This window comes from Protopterus annectens, chromosome 8.part0, assembly GCF_019279795.1.
Source record: "Protopterus annectens isolate FY-2018-M chromosome 8.part0, PAN1.0, whole genome shotgun sequence".
NCBI classification, from domain to species: domain Eukaryota; kingdom Metazoa; phylum Chordata; order Ceratodontiformes; family Protopteridae; genus Protopterus; species Protopterus annectens.
This window is the reverse complement of record NC_056741.1, coordinates 1,271,342,661-1,271,357,792: the sequence shown is the minus strand read 5'-3', so window position 1 is coordinate 1,271,357,792 and position 15,132 is coordinate 1,271,342,661. Positions and strand designations below refer to the sequence as shown.

The 15,132-nt window shown below is 32.4% G+C and overlaps 1 protein-coding gene across 3 annotated transcripts in view; it reads left to right on the top strand.

The window, feature by feature from the left end:
* Nucleotides 1-15,132, top strand: part of GRIK5 (glutamate ionotropic receptor kainate type subunit 5) — a 3,838,183-nt gene that overhangs the window by 2,342,024 nt on the left and 1,481,027 nt on the right. The window lies entirely within an intron of this gene.

The window sequence follows — 15,132 nt, the reverse complement described above, 5'->3', positions numbered from 1 at the left end:
CAATCAAAGCCTAATAAGGTTTGACAATGATTAGTCTTCCAGAATTTTAGAACAAAGGAAAAAAAGTCTGCCCAATAATAAAACTGTTGAAACAAAACAACATTAAAGCACAGCTGGCCTTTCCAGCCAAGATAAAAATACTTTTTGCCAATGAGATGAGAACCTTTAACGACTTAGAAGAAGCTACTATATTCATCAAAAACAACAACATAGTGTCTATCCCAGAAGAACTGGAATGGATGGCCCCTACTCTTAAAAGAATAAAAGAAACAAATACTTGGACCGATGTTAGAAAGAAGAAACAAAAAACTGATTCCAAGATAGCTGCCCCACAAAAATAACTCTTACAACTATATCTCTCAAAGTATCAACTGATATGGTACATCATTTGTCATCTGTTTTTATTTAAAAAAAGGAGGGTTTCTTAAACAACTGAGAAACAGTAATGATTTATTCAGACTGTTCAAAGAGTCCAATAATTCTTCACAAACAAAGGTAGGTCAAAATGGGTTACTATTTACATTATATATAAGCCATACAGAGCAACATATAATACAAACATAGATGTTTCTATTCCCCTACTTGAACTCAGTGAATACTTATCTTGTTCATTTTACATTGATTTTACTTATAATAATTTAAGCAATTAATTAACTAATTCAACAAGGTACCATTCATCAGAGTTCAGACTCAAATATAACAAATTAACATCATATATAATAGTAGTAACAGTAGAGTGTTTTGAAAAAAAAAAGCTGTCATGGAGACTAATGCCTTTTTCAGTTAAAGTATGATTTAGAAATGTCGTGTATATCCTGGTTAAATAACAGTAGCAAGCTCTTAGTATAAATGTCATCATTATTCTGTCTAAATTTAGTTAATATCAATTATGGCAGGTATCACAGCTACGAGTGGTGTTTGATCAATGCTGATATGGTGTGCATGGATGCAGCTGTGTCTGGCAGCTAGTGCAAATGTCATTGTTATTCTGTGTAAACATAGCTGACATCAGTTATGGCAGGTAGCATAGCTTTGAGTGCTGTTTGATCGATCCTGATATGGTGTGCGTGGATGCAGCCGTGTCCGGCAGCTAGTACTTCTTCTTCTTCATTCGGCTTTTCCCAGTTAGGGGTCGCCACAGTGGATCACCTGTCTACTCATGATTGGCAGTGGAGTTTTACAGTGTCGAGATGCCAGCCTGGTGCCCAACCTTCCACAGAAGGCACACATATGCACGCACTCACACCTAGGGCCAATTTAGAGTGTCCAATCCACCTACAGCATGTCTTTGGGATGTGGGAGGAAACCGGAGCACCTGGAGGAAACCCATGTGACCACAGAGAGGACATGCAGACTCCGCACAGAAGGCACTCCAGCTGAGAATCGAACCAGAGAACCTCTTGCTGTGAGGTGGCAACGCTAACCACTGCACCACCATGGCCGCCCTCTGGCAGCTAGTACAAATGTCATTATTATTCTGTCTAAACATAGTTAATATCAATTATGGCAGGTATCATAGCTTTGAGTTGTGTTTGATTAAGCCTGACATGGTGTGTGTGCATGCAGCTGTGTCTGGCAGCTGTTGTGTGTTGCCGATTTTGTCTCCGGGAAGTTGTGGGTTGTGGCTTGTGATCGAGGTTTTCTGATGCTTGTGTATTAGGAAGAGACATTTGGTATTTTAGCCTGGATCCAGGGGAAGGGGGTGGATAAAACTGTGATTTGGGATATTTTGGCAGAGAATAGTTTGTTTGTATATCTGCTGAGTGAGAGGTGGGAAGGCTGGAAGAATGTGTTATCGCTTTTGCTCTGCTTGTTCTCCGTTCCTTCTTGGCCACTGCCTCATTGAAAGGAAGATAATTTAGGCTTGAAGTTGCAGTGAAGTGAAGCTTTGCTTCAGGTGCATCGCGAGTCTCTGGTATGCAGTACACAGACACACACAGACCAAGGTTGCTATGGTAATGGAGAAAGAGTGACGATAATGCTTAACAGCTCTGAGGAGCCTCCAAGATGATTCTTGGCAATGAAGTGTTTGGTTTAAAAAAAAAAAAAGAAAAAATATAATAAAAGGGCTGTTTTAAACCACATGTACACATATTGGCGGTCTCCCAACACTTCATTTAGCTCATTAAGTTGATTCTTGACAAAAAAATAATAAGCACAATTTTATATTTAAAATGTATTTCGGTCCAAACACATTAAGGACTTACATAAGAGTGGAAGTCTGAGTTTTTGTGAATGACTAAGAGCACTTGGTCTTGTGCAGTAGTACCCTTTGCAGTGGTCCGGGAGGTGAGCTTGCTTGGACGTGCTGGGTATATAGGGATAGCTGATTCTAGTGGTGTTTGTGGTTGCTGGGAAGTGCTAGAGAGTCATCATATTTTCTTTGTGGAAATATCTGTGGGAATGGAAGGGGTGTTGAGTGGTTCACTGGCAGAGTGGCCACTGCATGGAACAGGCTGGTAAAATCGAACAGGACAAATATTGGTTTGGATATTTTAAGAACAGCCTGGAAACACATCACATGAACGAGTGAATGGTATTCTGGCAAAACTGGATGCGCATTGTTGCCCGTGCTTGAAGTAATGATATGTGTGTATGTAAGGATGGAAATATACTTATAACAAATAAGAAACTAGAAGGTTCTCATAATTTAAAGTCTATGGACTGTATAAACAGGCTTGGAAGGAGCTAATAATAAGAATAAGCATTACAACTTGTGGTGTCTCAAATAACTAAGCAACAGCTAAAAAAAAAAAAACACAATAGTTATGCAATGTATGATTTTACTAAATCTAGACATAAAATATATAATCATCATATAAGATGAAGCATTCTGCTGAATTTAGATGTTAAAGACAGGTTTTAATAACATGGGCTTATGTATAATAACACCACTGTCTTAACTTGTCATAAATGACATACACTACATTGAACATCAAGGGGAAGCATGATGATTTTCTTATATAAGTAAATATGCATAACAAGTCATGTAATTGCTTTAACTTGAATTGTAGTTTTTGTAACCCATCTTGACCATATATAATACTTAAGTGTTTACCAAGGTAACTAATGTTTTATAGGGTCTTTAGCTGAGCTAAAGTTCGTTTATGCGAATATGTAAATGTCGACATGTATTGCATGAAACGGACTTATAGCAAAAGTGAAAAACCGCGATTTCGGAAATGTCGAATTACCATGGTTGGCCCATCTGTGGAATAGCTGTATAAGGTAAGTGTTGGATAGTTACAGACTTTAGAGTTAGGGTGCGGGTTAAGGTAAGTGCATAGATAGGTTATGTATGTTAGATTTAGTGTAGGGTTAGAAGTAGGTTTTTTTAAATGTATGTATGTGGATTATTTATTTTGTTTGTGTATATCTATGTAGGGGAAGTGTGCAGTAGTTATGGACCTTAGGGTTAGGGAAGGGTTAAGGATAGTGCATAGATAGTTGTGTAAGTGGGGTTTAGTGTAGGTTTAGAAGTAGGGTGTTTGTGCTTTAATTTAGGGTTAGAAGTAGGGTTTGGTTAGTGTATGTATGTGCTTTATTTATTTTGTTCGGGTAGGTAGTATGTAGCGGGTGGTGGGTTTGGCCGAGTATGACAGTTCAACATTTATAATTTCACGGTTAAGTGCATTCAGGATATCTGCAGTTCGCGCAATAGATGTCAGGGTTTTAGTATTCTCTTAATAGTATTTTCGCTCTCGTAATATAGACCCTGTTTTATTCATGACATCAAACTGACAAAGTTGTTTAAGGGAAACAATAGAAGCCTGAACTGGAAATGTCACAGAATATAACAATCATATTTTAAACAAATAGTATTAAATTGACAATAGACACTCAGTTTAATACCATGGGCTCGTGTATAATAGCACTACTGTTTTAACTTGTCATAAATGGCATGCACTATATTGAACATCAATGGGAAGCATGATGATTTTCTCATATAAGTAAATGTACATATGTCATATACTTCCTTTGACTTGAATTGGGGTTTTGTAACCCATCTTAACCATACATAATACTTAAGCTGTTACCAAGGTAACTAATTTTTTATACATGCCATCAAACTGACAAAGTTGTTCAAGGGAAACAATAGAAGCCTGAGCTAGGAATGTCACAGAATGTAAAAATCACATTCTGAACAAATAGTATTAAATTGACAATAATCACAAAATTTAACCTTAGCTGATTATACAAAATAGAATGTTCCCATTTAAATCTAAAAACTTACAGTATATGCCATAAAATGGCAATTTATGAATATGGAAATGGAACTTTTAATCATTAATCACAATAAGTGAATTTGTTGTTTTTAACCTATAATTTCACTTATTTTATAATAAGAAATGACAGATATGAAATCCTTATGTGTAGGAAGTGGGGGGAAGAGGGATACAGTGATAATTAAAATGCACTAACTTTCACCAATGTTCACATAAAACAAACTTGATGCTTTAAGTAAGTTATCAACAAACAAAGTGATTACTTAAATGCTGGCAAACAATGAAATATAACTTTTGATATATCCAGTAAAATACATTGTATTATAAACATTAGGTATAAATATTATTACCATCTATTTATATTAAGTAATACATTTTGAAAGACTTCATCAATAAGGGCGAATATGTTAAATAACTGTGTGCTATAATCTTTTACTGATGTTTTATATATGATACATCCTACTTTACTATGATTGAATTGCTTGTCATCTATCTTTCATGTAAATATTAATTCTTATACAATAAGTAGACATTTATATTGTATTATAATTCTGTCTAATCGACAATAGTATTATATCTGTTCAAAATAATATAAATATGGCTTATTCCTTACTACAAATATTCTCCATATGATATTTCAATTTATGGAGTTCAGATGTTCTGGGTTGTCAAGGTATGAGTGATAATCTGATGGACTTAGGTTTATCCATCAGATTAGGAATGATTTTCATTTCATGGCTAGTGTGGATCTTACTTTTGTTAACATTATTAATTTAAATGTATTTCATAAAACATTTTTAGTACGCCTGACCAAAACATTACTTTAATGATAAACACTCAAAGCATAAAACTCATAATGTCCTTTAAAAGCTCAAACATATACTTTATAGTTATCAAAGGAGAATGTTTAATAGTCACAATAAAACAAAAAATACATAGTCTAAATAACCCAAGATAGATTTAACTTTAATATCTTTAAATACCAATGGCTTAAACAATCCTAGCAAGAGATCAACTCTACTGAAATATTTAAAACTGAACAACGCACAAATTGTCTTCCTTCAAGAAACTCATTTAAAAACAAATGACAATTACAAATGGAATCCCAAGGAATATATGATATTGGTGCAATCCACTTATAAGACAAAGACAAAAGGGTAACAATTCATGGAAAAAAATGTGATTAACCAAGAAATCATTCATAAGTATGAAGATGAGGAAGGCCTTATGGCATTAGTAATAGTTAAATATAATAACAGAATATGGACCCTAGCCAATCTGTACTGGTTCCCAGGCATTGGAACAGGAACTGTTAAAAACACTTGGATTTCATTTTCAATAATCATAAAGACAACTTAATATTAGGAGATTTTAACTGTATATTTGATATTTCTGAAACAGAATATGGACCCTAGCCAATCTATACTGGTTCCCAGGCATTGGAACAGGAACTGTTAAAAACACTTGGATTTAATTTCCAATAATTATAAAGACAACTTAATATTAGGAGGAGATTTTAACTGTCTATTTGATATTTCTGAAACTACAAATAAAAGATCACTACATACATCTGCTGTATCAAAAGCTTTAAACAAGTGGGTAGAATCATTTCATCTTGTAGATACTTTCAAATTTAAAGAAGATACATATTTGTTGTTTTCTCATCAAGATCACATATTTGGTACCCAAACTAGAACAGATAAAATGTTTTCTGCCCATGACTTACACTCTAAAATCATTAATTTCTCAATCATTCCCTGCCCCATTTCAGACCACAATTAATTGATACTAAAACTTCAAAATGGGTACAAACCATTAATCTTTAACTCCAGAATTACAGCATATATAACTAAAATTAAAGAGTTCAAGCCCTGGTTGTTATCTGAATTACAGTTCTTCTTTGATAATAATTATACCACAGAGATAAATAAAATAATGATATGGGACTCATTAAAAGCTTACATTTATGGTAAAACCCTAACTTGGTATAAAAAAAATCAGAGAATGGGATTCTGAATTATTAGATCTGCAATCCAAACTTTTGTCAGTAAAAGCTGAAAAAAATCAAAATCATTTGGAGATGAAAAAGAAAGTATAAGTAATAAACAATAAATACAATGAAATTCTAACACATAAACCTAGTTTAGCTTTATAAAAAACAACAGAAAGCACTTGAAAGCACCAACAAACACCAAACAAGTGCTACGAGCCAAAGGAAACTGCAACCACGAGTCCACTTCAAGTCTTTAATAACAGCTCCACGAACCATCCACATTAACGCAATTACACAACATAAATACCCAGCGTTTTCATCCAAACACTTGGACTTCATCAGACAATATGTTCCCATTTAATTAATCTATTTATACTAAATTAATAACCCTCCAACCAATGTAAAGCCCCCAAACACATTCAAAATTAACCTATGAACCAACAAGCCTCATTAATATTAATGTTGAATTAAAACATAAACTATAAAATACGATGCATAACATTTAAAATGTCTAAATACATTAAAACCTATAACATTATAAATATATATAAATACAATACAAATACATAAATTGAATTAATTACGATAATTCAACCATTATAAAATAAAGTGCTTGTGCTTACTAGCATGTTTAAACATAATGAAACATCTCCTCTACTGCCAAGATTCAATATTGCACATAACATTCCATAAACACAATAAATACCAATTCCTTTATACAAAAATGAATTTAAAAACTAACTAACTAATATTCATAAATACGTTATACTTTGCTTAAACATAATTTCATAAATAAAACATAAATCATACATCAAATCCTAACACTTACTATATTTGTTGAAAACTCCTAAATTTTATTAGCCCTTATTTTTAATAAGGATGATATACTCAAATAATCATTTATCCCTGGTTTTTTACTAGTCTCCAGATACACCTGCCACCACAATTCCTTACTCTCCAAAATCTCTTCCCAAATACCACCTCTTATATCCTTTTCCACCTGTTGTAACACAAAGAAATAAAATTTGCATCCTCTACATTCTTTGCTATGCTTAAATAAAGCACTAGTCTCTTTCCCTTTTTGCATATCATATACGTGTTCATATATTCTTTTCTTTAGTTCTCGTTCTGTTTTTCCCACGTAATATGAAGGACACTTATCACACGTTGCCAAATACACCACCCTTTTGTATCACAACTATATTTACCTTTACTCTTAATTAGGATATTTCTACTATTTATAAATATCTCACTCTTATTACTGATATATGTACATTGATTACACCGTCCACATTTTCCTACTTTCTTTCCTCCACATCGCTCTTCCTATACTCCATATCCTTTTGTTTTCTAACATATTTTTTATACTTCTTGAATTTCTAAAAATAATCTTTGGTTTAAAACAATTAATTCCTTCTATATCCGTTAAAGCAGCAAATTTATCCCATTCTTTACTTAAAATGTTTCTTATTCCCATGTTATAACTGTTATACTCAATTATGAGATTTTTATGGTACTGATTATCCTCAGTCACCCTATCCCTACTTTCTTCTCTTATTGTTTTAAAGTCCATTCTACCCATAATTGGTTTGAATCTGTCTGCCCTACCAATTTCCACTTCCCTTCTAATGTCATATACAAATTTCTGGGGTATCCCTTTCTGTGAACATTTTTTGCAGAGTGTTACATTCAACCAAAAGTCTTCATCCAGGGTAGTCATCCTGATCCCCTAACAAACTGCCCTTTAACTATATTACGCTTGCAGTGTAGGGGATGACTGTAATGCAAATAGGAATTAACGTTTTTTTCCTATATACCCTGGATGAAAAAGACTTAGACATGTTATTTTTAACCAATTCAATGTCTAAATATTGTAGAACCTCATAGTTCATATTGTATGTAAATTTAAGGAAGTTAATGGTTTTCCCAATATATTCTAGAAATTCATTAAATCTTTCATACCCCCCTATCCAAAAAATAACTATATCGTCTAGGAATCTTTTATACAGGATCCATTCCTTCCTAAACTCTGATTTTAATATGTATTCTTCTTCCCATTTGGACAAGACTATATTAGCAAATGTTGGTGCACATGCTGCACCCATGGACACCCCAGTCCTCTGTTGAAAATATTCTCCATCAAATAACAAAAAATTGTATTTTAGGACGGTGTCCATGAGTGCCACTGATAAAATCTTGTCTTCTTGTGTCATAGTCTTGTCCAAGAATACACATTCCTCAAACCACTTCATTCCACTAAAATGTGGTATGCAGGAGAAAAGATCCACTATATCTATAGTTATAAATATTAGGTCGGTACTATAACATTCAGGTGTTAATTGTTTTAAAAAATCCCATGAGTCTTTGAGTATTACTTTATTACTTGTCCAAATATGTTTAGTTGTGATATCTATGTATTTTGCTAGGGGTTCTGTTTTAGACCCTCCTGCAGTAACTATGGGTCTTAAGGGTGGGTCCATCACATTTTTATGGACTTTCGGGATTCCGAACATAGTGGCCATCTTAGGTTTTGTAACTGTTAGAAACCTGTGTAATTCAGGTTTTAACACTTTTTCTAACACAAAATCATTCAACATGTTATCTATTCGAAAATATGCCACATTTACCTCATTTCTAGAGACTACTGAATATTTAATTTCGTCTCTTAATATCATGTTCATCTTTCCCTCATAAATTATATTGTCCATAATGACGACACCCCCCCCCCCTTATCAGGTTTCATTACTCTGATCGTGTCCTCATTAATTAATTCCATTAATGCTTCTTTTTCATCTTTATTTAAGTTGTTATCGCAAATTTTCCCATTATAATTTTTATGTTCAGATCTAATACCTTCTTCCAGAATTCTTTCAAAATTTCGTAACTGAGGTAACAAAGGTGGATTAAAAGTAGATTTCTTTTTCAATTTAGTAACTCTATTGTCACTAATATAACCATTACTACTTGCCAAGACACTCAAATTTATTCTACGCATAAACAACTTGGTGTCCAGAATTGTGGTGGCGGTGTCACCCTTTGAACTAGGAATAAATTTAAAACCTTTACTAAGTAATTTGAAGTGGTTAACCTTAACCTCAAAATTACCATAATTATAAATTGAAAAGTCCTTATATGTATGAATAACCTTATTTACAACATTAATATCACTTACTTCATTTCTATCAAAAATCAAACTATTTGAAGAGAGGGTGTTAATCAATACCTCCCCCTCCCCCTTCTCCCCCCCCTCCTGTAAAAATTTTTCCTATAATTGTGAGGCTTATATACTTCTTCTGTTTCCCTTACTAAGGGAGGAAACTCTTGGTCATAGGTAAAATTGTCCTGAAAATCTGAGTGACTGAAAATGGGTTTGTTCCATTTCCTATTGTTAGCAAAATTATTCACATTCTTTTTAGACAAATTAGGTTCTGGATAGTTAGTCCCATTTTCATATTCATTAATGTCCCTATGTAGTTTTCCTATTTTACGTTGCATAACCACATTACATTTCTCATCAATTTCATGCCTAATATTATAATATTGTTGTTTCTCTTCCTTTATGCTAAATATTAGGTCATTTTTAATAGCATCATCCAATTCATCAATGTCCTTAGTCAGGCTCTTAATATTTCTTTCATTCTCATCCATTATTAATTTAATAACATCTAAACCACATTGGTTAAAAACCTTAAGCAAGTTTTTATGAAAAATAGAACCACTGATGGCATTGTTTGGATATTTACAGATACGCAAACCTTTAGGAACAATTTCCTTTTTTAAGCATTCAGATAAATATGCATTTTCTATATGTAGCGTTTTAAATCTAGTCATAAGGCTTTTAAGCTTGTCAATTTTGACCACATAAGTCTCTCCTTCTTGTCTGTCCAAACCAACATGTGAATCAAAACCAAAGTCAATATTCTTGTTCAACCAGTCTCTAATACTGACATGGTTAGAACAATCAGTACCTTTGCTAAGATCCGTACGAGCTGGTTTCTTCCGTTGAGCTCCTACAGCTGTTCCTCGACGCTCATTAGTCACTGCAATCCCTTCCGAATCCACCCCTAGGATGCTTGGAGTAAGTAAAGGATTAAAATTAGTTGCTGAACCTCGAAACATCATCATCTTCGCCCATAAGCTGCCTCTTCCATTTACTTCGACCATTATGCTGCCATACTTCCTCAAACTCAGGTCCACCGCAACCAACCTTGGATTGACTCCCTAACATCCTGTGGCAAAGGGGAGTGAGTAGATCGATGAGCTCGGTCAACTGTCCAATCAGCTTCCTTGATTGGCCGAGCTCCTCCGATGCTTCCGAACTCATTGCTGTCCTTTTCTCTTCTTTTAAAAAGTTTCCCTTAGCCCAAAGAACTCACGAACTGAATAAAAAACAACAGAAAGCACTTGAAAGCACCAACAAACACCAAACAAGTGCTACGAGCCAAAGGAAACTGCAACCACGAGTCCACTTCAAGTCTTTAATAACAGCTCCAGAACCATCCACATTAACAATTACACAACATAAATACCCAGCGTTTTCATCCAAACACTTGGACTTCATCAGACAATATGTTCCCATTTAATTAATCTATTTATACTAAATTAATAACCCTCCAACCAATGTAAAGCCCAAACACATTCAAAATTAACCTATGAACCAACAAGCCTCATTAATATTAATGTTGAATTAAAACATAAACTATAAAATACGTATGCATAACATTTAAAATGTCTAAATACATTAAAAACCTATAACATTATAAATATATATAAATACAATACACAAATACATAAATTGAATTAATTACGATAATTCAACCATTATAAAATAAAGTGCTTGTGCTTACTAGCATGTTTAAACATAATGAAACATCTCCCTCTACTGCCAAGATTCAATATTGCACATAACATTCCATAAACACAATAAATACCAATTCCTTTATACAAAAATGAATTTAAAAACTAACTAACTAATATTCATAAATACGTTATACTTTGCTTAAACATAATTTCATAAATAAAACATAAATCATACATCAAATCCTAACACTTACTATATTTGTTGAAAACTCCTAAATTTTATTAGCCCTTATTTTTAATAAGGATGATATACTCAAATAATCATTTATCCCTGGTTGTTTAGCTTTAGAAAAACTAAAAATCAATACCTTGGCCACTTCTCCCATATATCTACATAATTTATCCACAAGTATCAAAATACAATCAAAAGCTAATAACATTAAAAGTATCTTCCATAAAAAGAAAGGGAAAATGTCTCGGCTATAGGTGACATTCTTGATGCCTATAGAAATCACTATATGGAATATTTCCAAAAAGAAAATATACATATCAATCAACTAAATCTAGATGAAAAATGTTCTAGTATAAAAAAAAACTGAAAAAAATTAAAACTAGATCTGCAAGCACCCATATCCTACAAAGAAATTACAGATACAATAAAAGAGGGTAAAAATAATAAAGCTCCAGGTATAGATGGCATAGTTATGGAAATATATAAACTTTTTTCTTCAAAGATACTATCCCTCTTCCATAAAACTCTATTAGAAATTCAGTCACAAGCTTTAATACCACCCTCTTGGAGATATTCCTTAACCACACCAATCTTAAAGGAAAAAAAAAATTCCCAAACCTCTGTACCTCATATAGACCTATATCATTATTAAATAATGACTAAAGATATTTATGACAATATAAACTAACAGAATGAAAATACCACTATGCAAAACAATAAATAATGATTAAACAGGATTTATATATCATAGACACACACATGACAATATTAAAAGGATAATTTCTCATATAGATTATTTTAATAAAGAAAATAAAGAAACACTCACAATTGGTTTAGATATAGAGAACGCCTTTGATTCCCTGAATTTGGACTATTTATTCAAAATCCTAATGTTACTTGAATTTCCTGCATCCTTTGTTCATCTCCTAAAGAATATCTATACAAATAATTTAGTGTATGTTATGTTAGGTACTTTTACCTCTGAATCTATACATATAACAAAAGGCACTAAACAAGGATGTCCCATGTCACCAATTCTATTTGTTCTGGCTATTGAAATATTGGCAGATTAAATTTGTAACAATATAAAAATCAAAGGAATAGATGTTTATGAACAATACAATTCTAAAATAATGCTTTTGCTGATGACATATTACTTACATTATCTAATACAAAAGAGACATTAGAAGAATTAGATATATTGACAAATTTCACATGACTTCAGGACTCCATTTCAATAAATCAAAATCAAAATTTTTATTTTAAATAAAAAAAAAGAACTGCTGACTAAGGGGATCACATCATAGGGAAACAAGAATCTACCTTAAAATATTTAGGAATTGAGTTATGCACGGATAATAATGAATTAGTCTCAAAAAACTATAATAATATCATCAATATAATTAAAATCTATGGAAAAATGAAACAAAATAATATTAACATTTGAAGATAGACTACAGTTAATAAAAATGCTTTTACTGCCCAAGATCCTATATATAGCCTTGGCAATACAACTGTTACCAGAAAGGAATATACTTAAGGAAATAAATTCATGCCTAATAAAATTTTTATGGTTTCACAAAAGAAACAGAATAGCTTTACTACATCATAGCAGACCATGGAAACAGGGAGGATTAAGCTTTCCTGATATAGAAACATATATAAAAACATCAATATCTAAAACAATCTCAGATTGGATAAGTCCAAATTACTCTGCAAATTGGAAAGAATTACTAACTATAATATCAATAAATGAATTTGATTTACAAAAAAAAATTCAAATAACAGATAAAAACAATCTGCCATGGCACATAGTATATATTAGTATGCAATATAGCATAGCTAAATCCACTAAAACTCGTATGATTAATTATTACATTGACTCATTTAGGAAAATTATTAATGCAAATATAGATTTAAAAATCTGGTTTTATCTTTTAACACCATTTATAGTCACAAAGAACTTTCCACATAAAGTATATAGAGAAATTAGTAATTCCTGGGAACAGAAAGGATTTGTTTGTTGACTCCAATGTATAAAAGAACTAAAAGTTTTAGATATGCAAGTAATAAAAACAACATACAAAATTCTACAATACGACTGGCTAACTTTACAGAGTATTCTGTCGTATTCGTAAGATTTAATTAAAATAATTAACAATTCTTCATTTAAAGAAATACCTAAATTTACGAAATACATATATGAAATTATATATAATGATTTTGACATGGGAAACAGTATTTCAAAATTTTACAAAATATTGATAAACTATAAAACAACACCCAAAACTTCATATTGGAAATATATAACAAAAGGACACTCAATACAGTTAACTGAAGTTATTAAAAAATATATCTTATAATCGATAAAATATACATCCTTTACACAATACTGGAAAGTTTTTAATTGGAAATGCTTGCACAGAGCATTATTAACCCCAGACAGACACAGTAAAATTAGTTCTTCCATAAAAGGAATATGTTGGAGATGTGGGCAAGTACACAATGCATTTCTTTGATTATGTTAAAATTAAGCCATTTTGGAATGTTATCAATAACTTTCTACAAGCTTTATTTAATGAATCATTTTATTTAACTAAAGCTTTTGTATTATTAAATGTGAACGAAGGTCCTCATTTGAATAGGTCAAACATGTATCTAGTATGGACTATATTTGCAATTTCAAGGAAGTGTACAACAAGAAGATGGAATGCAAACATAACACCATCTTTGGAAGACTGAAGACCACAGCATTATTGGAAATTAAAATTAAAGAACTAAGAATTTATCCAAAGCCATTTATCAACAACCTTGGGGAAAAGCCTTATCATTGATTGACACTATACAATAATTGATTAGGCACTCTGATAATGGATTGCACATATTTATAAAGTAACTGTATACATTAAGATCTGTTATAGTGTCAGGCTAATGTAAATAGCGTACATAGTTATTTAAGCTGTTATGTATAAATACTATGGAATTCATTCAAATGTATTTGAAAAATAAAAAAAAAAAACTTTGAGAAAAAAAGAACATAGAAGAATAAACTGCACATATAAGATGCACAGATTCCTTAAACTGAACCAGGTGTATCTATACACTTTTATAGTTTCTTCCTCTGAATTTCTCGATTTTTGTTAGAGTATGATTTCTTATTTCACAATTCCAGAATATAGGTTCTGTTTAAATCAACATTCCTGTTCCATACATTATATGTATTGTTCTCTCTTTCTTTGAATTTAGTGTCTGCGGATGTGACTCTATCCTCTCAATTATCTGTCTTTTCATTCAACTGGAAATTATTGTTTTATCAACTTTGAAACTTAAGCCATCAGTGCAACTTATTTTTCCTTGTAAGAAAAATAGGATCCAATTTACTTTCTTACTGATGATTCGTTTCTCAAGCCATCTTCTCACTGTAATCTCTGTCAGTAACTGTACTGCATATGTCCTTTTATGTCACAGTTGCAGTATTCTTCAACTTAGCGATCTCCTGCCAATGATAGCTCAATGTCCAGCTAGTACACCAAAGCCTTTTATGTGCCATACATCACACATTTGCTCCCCACACAGAACATAGGGCATAAAGGTGACATACGGATGCAGTTATCCAGAACGTCTTTGCCCCCAGTCCAAATGCCATCATCAATCATCAATCTGAATGCCCTTTGCTGTGCTGATATCTAGCCATCAGATAAGTGCCCCATTGGGGTAATTTTTCTTTCTTACTGTTTGTCTTGTTTTATTTGGTTACTGGAGTTCATGTCATCAAATAAGGGAAAATGTCAGTGTGGGAGGCAGATTTCCCATAAGGATCATCACAAACAGTGTCTCTTTTGTTTGGGTGCTTCCCATGACCATACTTCCTGTAGTATTTG